The sequence below is a fragment of the Silene latifolia genome, chromosome Y (assembly GCF_048544455.1).
Source record: "Silene latifolia isolate original U9 population chromosome Y, ASM4854445v1, whole genome shotgun sequence".
NCBI classification, from domain to species: Eukaryota; Viridiplantae; Streptophyta; class Magnoliopsida; order Caryophyllales; family Caryophyllaceae; genus Silene; species Silene latifolia.
In genome coordinates, this window is record NC_133538.1 from 126,320,453 (window position 1) to 126,329,300 (window position 8,848).

General features: G+C 37.1%; 1 non-coding gene across 1 annotated transcript; it reads left to right on the plus strand.

The window, feature by feature from the left end:
• The first annotated feature begins 7,855 nt into the window (after positions 1-7,855).
• Positions 7,856-7,962, plus strand: LOC141635708 (small nucleolar RNA R71). The gene has a single exon (XR_012540375.1). It is a non-coding gene; the product is annotated as a small nucleolar RNA R71 (small nucleolar RNA).
• The last annotated feature ends 886 nt before the right edge of the window (positions 7,963-8,848 follow it).

Sequence of the window (8,848 nt, forward strand, 5' to 3'; positions counted from 1 at the left end):
GAAATAGGTTTTCATGGTTTCTACTATTTGGTAAGGCTATGCCTCAATTAATTGTTTTAGCGAGAGGTCATGTCAATTTATTATCTATCACGTTTTAAGTGAACCAAAGCGGTGAACTACGATAATTGTAATTGACACGGTCGATGAACTCGATAAAAGGACAATGCATGTTTTAGTTATGGCGATTTAGCGATGCATGTGACATATAAATAAAATGCAAAACATAAAAATAAATCCTAGTATGGCCTTCCTAAAATAGAAAAACTATTTAACTATTATATATTCGGAAACCAACTCCATTGGTCCCTTGAACTTCGGTTGTGGCACGCATCTCGAGGTAACACCGTCTTTATGTATCGTCATCTTGAAGAAATCCGTCTTTGGGAACTCCGAAATGAATAAAATTACATAATAAGATACAAAATTTCCTATTATACATTTGTAACTAAAATAAAATAAATTTATTAAATTACAAAATGGTGATACGAGATCACAATAAAATTACAACCGAATCGATATTCCCATACATTTCGGGAAATACCAATTAAAAACTAAGGCCATACTAAGTAAAAATTACATAATTCAAAAATTACATAAATTAAAATTATGACAATCATAAAGAAAATGCAGCATTATAATATGTATGAACATGCCCAATTTATGCTAAATCGCCTTTAATTAGCCAATATCGTATATTACTCGGTTTTTACGGATTTGCGTGATTTCAACATTTTATAATCACAAAAATTACATAAATTCGTATTTATGCATAAGTTAATTACCCTAAGATCTTAGGACTCAAAATTTAGTCTTCACTAATTATTTGACCATAATTAACTCATATTTCTAAAATTTGTTCATTAATGGACTTAAAATTATAAAAATAAGCTATAAACTTCAAATAAATCACAAAATTTCAAATAAATTTGAAATTTGAAATTTAAACTCATGAACATTCTGGAAAAATACCATGACACTCATAATGTCCAAAAACTTAGGTTAAAATTTCGAAATTTATCCGGAAAAAACAATGTTGCGGTTTATCGGTTTTAACTAAAAAATCATAAAAACATGTGAAAAATTATATACATCAACTTTTCAATTTTAGATCTGAAAAAGATAATAAAAAGCAACATATAATATTTTTCCTTAGTCATAGAGTATGTTTTATTAATATTTCACTAATAAAGTCACTATTCATGCTATTTTTCTTCAAAAATCCATAAATCATGCAAAAAGACTTCAATATAGCCTATTATTTTACACACATCTTGTAAAATTGCATTTGACAACATACTAAATTTCTATGACCAGATTCGAAATTTATCTCATATTAACCTATTTTTCACTTAAATCCGATTTTAACAATGAAAAATCTATTTTTCGATCATAATAAGTCCAAAAATTATGAAAATTTACAAGTCATATCAAAATAATATATGTGACAACATATCCAAAAATCACTGGAAAATTCGAAGTTTAGCTAATTTTAGTCTGAAAATGACATTTTTACTCATAAAATCATATTTTAATGCCATTATTGTATAATATGAACAATAAAAATCCGTAAATTAACCAAAATATCCTAAAAACATTTTAGAACCAGAAATTTTAACATGCATGATGATTTTCGTGATATATCATAATAACACAAATTTTACAAGTTTTATATGTTATTCTTATAACTCGGAAAAACTTTTAACCGATTTGCATGCAAACAACCATGGCTCTGATACCGATTGAAAGAAGGAAGCTTTTTATCTCTCTAAAACTCAAATTTTAGATGAATGAATAATCAATATTACACTAACTACATATTAGTGTATTTTTTAGGTAAAATAAGATGAAAAACCAAAGTGGTTTTTCATCTCATAAAACCGGGTGGAAGAGGGCATGGGAGGGAGCCAATGCATGCTCTAGTTGTTCTTCACAATGAGCAATAGGTGTGCATGGCTAGTTTAGTAGGTAATCATGGTGCTTACCACTAACAAAATCAACTTAATATAAGCCTAATCCACCTCTTAATTTCGGTACACTTATAACATGGAATCCATATTATTTTTGTCAATTTGTCAATATGTCACATGTCACATGTCACATAAATTTGTTATGTATTTTTAACATATTAAAAATCAACGTATTAATAAAAATACGTCATATACAAAAACGACTTAGTAATTCATAATTACTTGTTCCAAAATATTTTACCAATTATAAATCACAATAAATTGTATTTATAATAATTCATTCAATTTCAATTGTTTCTTTAAACAATAATTTCATCTGAGTAATGATACAATTCGATTACTCAGACCGTATCTCATTTAATCATATTATAATGAAATACGTAAATATTACTTCCAAAATCATCCGTCAATTTTTAAATAAATTAATTGACTCGTAACGTTATACGATCAATTAATTGATCAATTAAGAGTGTTGCCCTATAGGTATGACCTAGGGGGTCAACTGATCACCACCGTCGCACGACAGTAATGTCAAACTCTGGTCAGCCAATCATTACCGATATGTGTGGACCAGTTGACAGTAAAAATTACTTCCCAATTGTATTCTTTATAATGAGACTTAAACATGTGATCATCATGATCAACAGTCGTGATCGCATTATTGTCGGAGGACACATATTCCAACAAGAATTCCCCATCCCCACACTAATATGGGCATTTTCCCAATGGCCAAAATGATGGGAAATTATGCAAACATGATGCATGAATTCTACACTAAATGCAAGCTATACTAATCTACACTACATGATGCATGGGTTTTTGTTTATGACGTAGAGCGTTATTTAGATTACCTCTCGTTGCGTATGCATGTACTTCCCCAAACCGAGATAGACATTATTTCTAATGTCCTAAAGTTGGGGGTAGTTCATGCACACAAGATGCAATGCATGAAACTAAATTGTCATTTTGAATTTTCAAAAGTGGGAACAATGAAATAAGAACACCTCAATGGGGCCGAGGTGTTAGTCCTCTATGTTGCTAGGACTCTTGTAACCATGATCAAGATAAAATAAATAAAACAAGGAAAGAATTAGACAAACCTCAAGAGGGTAGGAGCCTCCAAAGCTTGCTAGTCTTCCACCATATCATCATTGTCATCATCTTCCTCAATAGAAGTGGACTCATCACCACTTCCCTCTTCACTTCCTTGCTCACTTCCTTCATCATCTTCTTCTTCTTCATTAGCCTCTTCCTCTTCATTTACCTCTTCATCAATGCCTTCATCAACAACCTCATCACCGACAACCTCATCGTCACCCGGTATCTCACCCTTAGATGCACTTGGAAAGAAGACTTCCCTATCCGCCCAACTAGGCAAAGGACATGAAGGATCAAGTAGTCCTTGCCTAGTTAAATGAAGGAGGGGTTGATATTGGGCTAAGTATGCATCTTCCTGATCCTTATAAGCTTGTTTGTGCATCTCTTGCATAAGTAGAGTCATGTAGTCATTACTTGCTTTAACACCTTCGGGTTTGAACTCTTGGTACTTGAATGGATAGGGTGGTGTGACAATGGGGGAGGAGGGCATTTCAATTTCACCCCTTTGTTGACAGATGATGTATTTGGCTTCTTTTGAGAGGGGAAGGAGGTAGTTTGTCCGATGGACACTCAAACGGCATATCTTGGAAGGCAAAGTAAAAGATCTAGCTTCATTGGTGAGCCACCCATATTTGGTGTCAAGAGGATTATGGGTAACCCACTTATACTTGTTAATCATGGCATCCATGTCAATGAGATGACCCTCTTTTTTCGCCACATACTTGCTATCCTTGTTGAAATTCGGATCAAAGTACTTAGCCAAAAGAGTGACTAGACCTCCATTTACAATAAAAGCGGTGCCTTGCTTTCCACAATCAACATTGAGCCATCTTTCCACCAAAAGCCTTAGAGAATTGTAAAGCTTGGTGAATTCCCTTCCAATATTTAAGGCCGACTCAAGTAGAACACAATCGAGCTTGGTAAAGTGGTTAGTGTCTTTTCTTGCAATGATAGTATTCCCGATGACCTTGTGCCACACTCTAATGCCCGGATGGTGGACTAATAGAGTGCGACTAGCATGATAGTTCTCAAATTTCCTCCCGGAAATCACCTCCCAAAGAGGAGCGGGGTCATATTTTTCGGGCTTCTTGTAATAACTAGGTGAATCACTTAGACCTAATGCTTTACCCAATTCATCAAAGGTGATGCGCCTACTCACATTGGCAAGGCGGAACTCGATGTTTTCTCTAGTCTCTACCTTAGTCACTTTCAAAGAACTCAAGAATTCCAAGGTAAGGGAGGGGTATGTCAATTCTCTTGTAGTAAACAAGTTTCCCAACCCCATGGCTTCAAAGAAGGCTTTTGTTTGTTCAAGGACACCCAATTTGTTCAAGGCATCTTCACATATGAATTTGGTGAGTAAAAAGGATTTTCTAGCATACTTGGCAAATGTATCCCTATGGGAGTTAGAAATGAAAATTACCTTCGGATAGTTTGATAATTGAGCAATTTCCGGAGTTGTTGATGTTGTTGCTTCCAAGGGAGGATTTTGTTGTTGAACTTCCAAGTTTGGACTAGCTACCACCATAGCCAATGAGGCTTTCTTTGCTTGAAGACATTTTTGTCTTGTTGAGAGTGCATTTGCCTTAGGTGCCTTTGTTGATCCTTTTGTTCTTGCCATTGATGATTATACCAAGAAAAGAGTGAAAATCTTCAATTTCCAAGTATACCCAAATCGATTTTAAGATGAAAGGCTTTGCCTTTGTAATTTCAAAAATCGACTCAAAGGTTGAAGATTTTGGTGCTTGGTTTGATTTTTGTTGGAAGAGGAGTGATTAATTGTTGTTAAAAGGAAGTTTGGATTTGATTTTGTTGAATTTGGTTGAGGAAATCTTGTTTTGGTGATGGAGAGGATGAGGGTTTTGAGTTTTGGGGTTTATGGGTAGTGTTTTGAATGAATGAATGAAGAAATGAATGTGGAAAGGGGTATTTAAAACACCGAAAAATCTTGAAACTGCAGGGGAAGACGGGCGTCTTTCCTTCGGGACGCTCGGATTCTGCCTATTTTGGGTTCAGGATTATCGCCTAAAGATGGGCGTCTTTCAGCTGGGACGCTCGGATTATTTGATTGAAGGACGAGCGTCTTCTGCTGAAGACGGGTGGATTCTTATACAGCAAGCTTTCTTGTTTTTCACAGGCAAAAAGACGGGCGTCTTCCTGCAAAGACGGGCGGATTTCTGAAGACAAGCGTCTTCTCTACCAGGACGCTCGGATTCTTCGACAGTCCCAAAATTTCAAATTTTCAGTTAAAATGGACGGGCGGATTCTGGCAAAGACGCTCGGATTTCCTGGAGACGAGCGGATTCCCCTTGAAGACGCTCGGATTCTCTCTGTTTTACCCGGATTCAGTTCCATCCGTGTACTTGCATATCCCTTGTCATTTTTCATTCTTCAAATCCCGTGTTCTTCATTGTAGGAGCACTATTAAGGCATGAATAGCCTAGGAAATTGCTATCCCCACACTAAGCTAAAGCACTACACATCAATTAAATCATTAGTCCCTCCCTCACTTCTCTCAAAAATGATAATTATCTTGATCAAAGCATAAAAATCCAAAAATGACAAAAATGCAATGTAAGACTTAAAATGCAAGTTAGGGAGTTAGAAATATTTACAAATGGTGGTTTGGAGAGGACTCCACCAAACTCTCATCCTTAGTGAGATGTCATGGGGGCATATCCAAGGTATTGTTGATGTTGCTCAACACCTTGAAGAAGTAGTCAAAAGCGTGTTCCTTATCATGATAAAGATCTTCAATAAACCTTTGCCCTTGTTATCCTTCATGTCGGTCTTGATCGATAGCATTACCAATATAGGGATTGAAAATACCTTCAAACTCATCGTCCCAAAGACCACAAACTTAATCTACTTGATCACTAAAGATCTCTTGAGTTGATAGAGATAACTCTCCCACTTTCTTGTCTTGGCCAATGAGGCCATCCTCTTCATTGCTTGACTTTGGTGAGCTTTTCAAGCTCTCTTTGTTACAATTCACTTGCTCTTTGAATGGAGCATCATCAATTTTCTTCTTCCATTGGAATTCCGACTTCTTCCTATCATCCTTCCGGCTATAATGATCAACCATAAAACATGGTTCATGCAAACGGGGAGCTCTCATGGTCTTGTCAAGATTGAAAGTTATGCTCTCATCTCCCACTTCTAGAGTGAGCTCTCCATGCTTCACATCTATCATCGCACCCGCGGTGTGTAAGAAAGGTCTTACTAGAATGATTGGAATGTTGGAGTCTTCTTCTATGTCAACAATGACAAAGTCCACCGGGATGAAAAATTTCCCAACTCTTACGGGAACATCTTCCCATATCCCTAATGGTGTCTTTGTCGATCTATCGGCCATTTGGAGTGTGATATTGGTGCATTTATGCTCACCCATCCCTAACCTTTTACTCACCGAGTACGGCATAACACTCACACTAGCCCCTAGATCACATAAGGCTTTGTTGATCATGGTGTCGCCAATGGTACACGGTATTGAGAAGCTTCCCGGATCTTTAAGTTTTGGAGGTGAACTCCCTTAAAGTATTGCACTACTCACCTTAGTGAAGGCGATAGTCTCAAGCTTCCGGATCGACTTCTTTTTCGTAAGGATGTCTTTCATGTACTTTGCATAGGCCGGCACGTGATTGATTAATTCCGTGAAAGGAATTGAGACTTCCAAATTCTTCACAATCTCCATAAATTTTCCTAGTTGGTCATCAAATTTGGGCTTAGCTTGACGACTTGGAAAAAGAAGCCTAATCACAATGGGTTCCTTCTCCTTGGCCTTGTCTTCACTTTACTTTGAAACTTCTTCTTTTGATGGTTCTCCATCCTTGGAGTTTTGCACAACTTCTTCTTTGTCACTAGCTTCCACCACTTCATCCTCAGCTTGCTTCTTCGGTGCTTCATACCTCGTACCACTTCTCAAGTGAATGGCACTAACCGTTTCATGTCTCGGGGGATTACTTTGAGGTGGTAATTGCCCCTTTTGTCTTTGTGAGCTTGAAGATGCTAGTTGAGTCAATTGGGTTTCCAACATTTTGGTGTGAGCTAGGATGTTGTTGATGGTGATTTCCTTTGCTTGACTATCTTTTTCAATTTGAGTGAAAAACTCTTGTTGATTCTTTTGCATTTGGAGAACCGCTTTTTGAACATCAAAACCTTGGTCATTTTTTTGATTGTATGGAGTTTGATTTTGGTAACCTTGGTTTTGGTTGTAAGAGGGTCTTTGATTTTGGTTTCTCATGGGAAGTGGGGTGTATGTTGGTTGAGGGTTTTGAACATTTTGGCTTTTGTATGAGAGATTTGGATGGAATTTGGTGTTTTCATTGTAATAGTTTGAATAAGGGGTACCACTCTTGTATGCTTGGAAAGCATTCACTTGTTCATTTGTTCCCCTACATTCACTTTGGTCATGTCCCAAAGTTCCACAATTCTCACATATCCCACTTGGGATTGATGAAGATGCCGTCATGGCATTAACATGATGCTTTGGTGATTTTGAGGCTTCTTCAAGTCTAGCCATAGCTTTTTCAAACTTCAAATTGATGGTATCAATGTGAGCACTAAGTTGAGCACCCAATTGAGTAATGGAGTCAACTTCATGCTTTCCTCCTCTAGTAGCCTTGCGAGGTCTACTATATTGTGAGTTATGGACCGCCATTTCCTCAATTTTGTTCCAAGTTTGATTGTCATCAACTTCGGTGAACATTCCATTTGATCCCATGTTGAGAATGTTTCTTGAGTCTTCATAAAGACCGTTCCAAAATTGTTGTACCAAGAACCACTCGCTAAGTCCATGATGAGGACATGAGCGACAAATTCCCTTGAATCGCTCCCAAGCTTCATACAAGGATTCTTCATCTCTTTGCTTAAAGCCCGTAATTTGAGCTCTTAGCATGTTAGTCTTTTCCGGTGGATACAACTTTTTGTAGAAAGCTAGAGCCAACTTCTTCCAAGAATCAATTCCGAGAGTAGCCTTATCAAGGCCTTTCAACCATTGTTTCGCGGTGCCAATTAGAGAAAAAGGAAATAAGACCCATCGAATTTGGTCTTGAGTTACACCGGTTTGAGAAATCGCATCACAATAGTCACAAAAGGTCTCCATATGAGAGTGAGGGTCTTCACTAGGCATCCCCCCAAATTGGCTTCTTTCGACTAATTGGATAAATGCGGATTTGGCAATAAAATTTCCGGTTAGATGTTGTGGTGTGGGAGTACCATTGGGTAGGTTCTCCTCGGTGGGTACAGAATGTGATGAAAACTTAGGCATTGTGGGTTGATTTTGTGTTGGGTTCTCCTCACCTTCTCTTGCAAAAGGGTTGATGAACTCAATAGTATTTGGTTGAATATCTACAACCTCACCAATACCTCTCAAAGTTCTCCTAGCAAGTCTTCTATTGGTTGTCAAAGTCCTTTCAATTTCGTGATTAAAGGGTAAAAAGTTACCTTGTGATCTTCTAGACATGCAAAATATCAAACAACTCGAAAATAATTAGAATAAACCTTAAGGAGTTTTACTTCCCCAAGGCAATGAAAGACACAACTAAAAACAATGTAAGAAAATCTAAATCAAGTTAACACCGTCCCCGGCAACGGCGCCATTTTTGGTCGTGATCCCTCGTGAGGGTTTAGTTTTCAGTAATTGTCGTTAGGATCACCTAGACCAAAACACAATTTATAACTTCACAAACAACTCTACAATTAGTAAAGAGGCAAGTAAAGGTCGGATCCCAAGGGACGGGAATTGAGATGAGATTTCTATTGCAACTAGTTGTGTCTAAGGG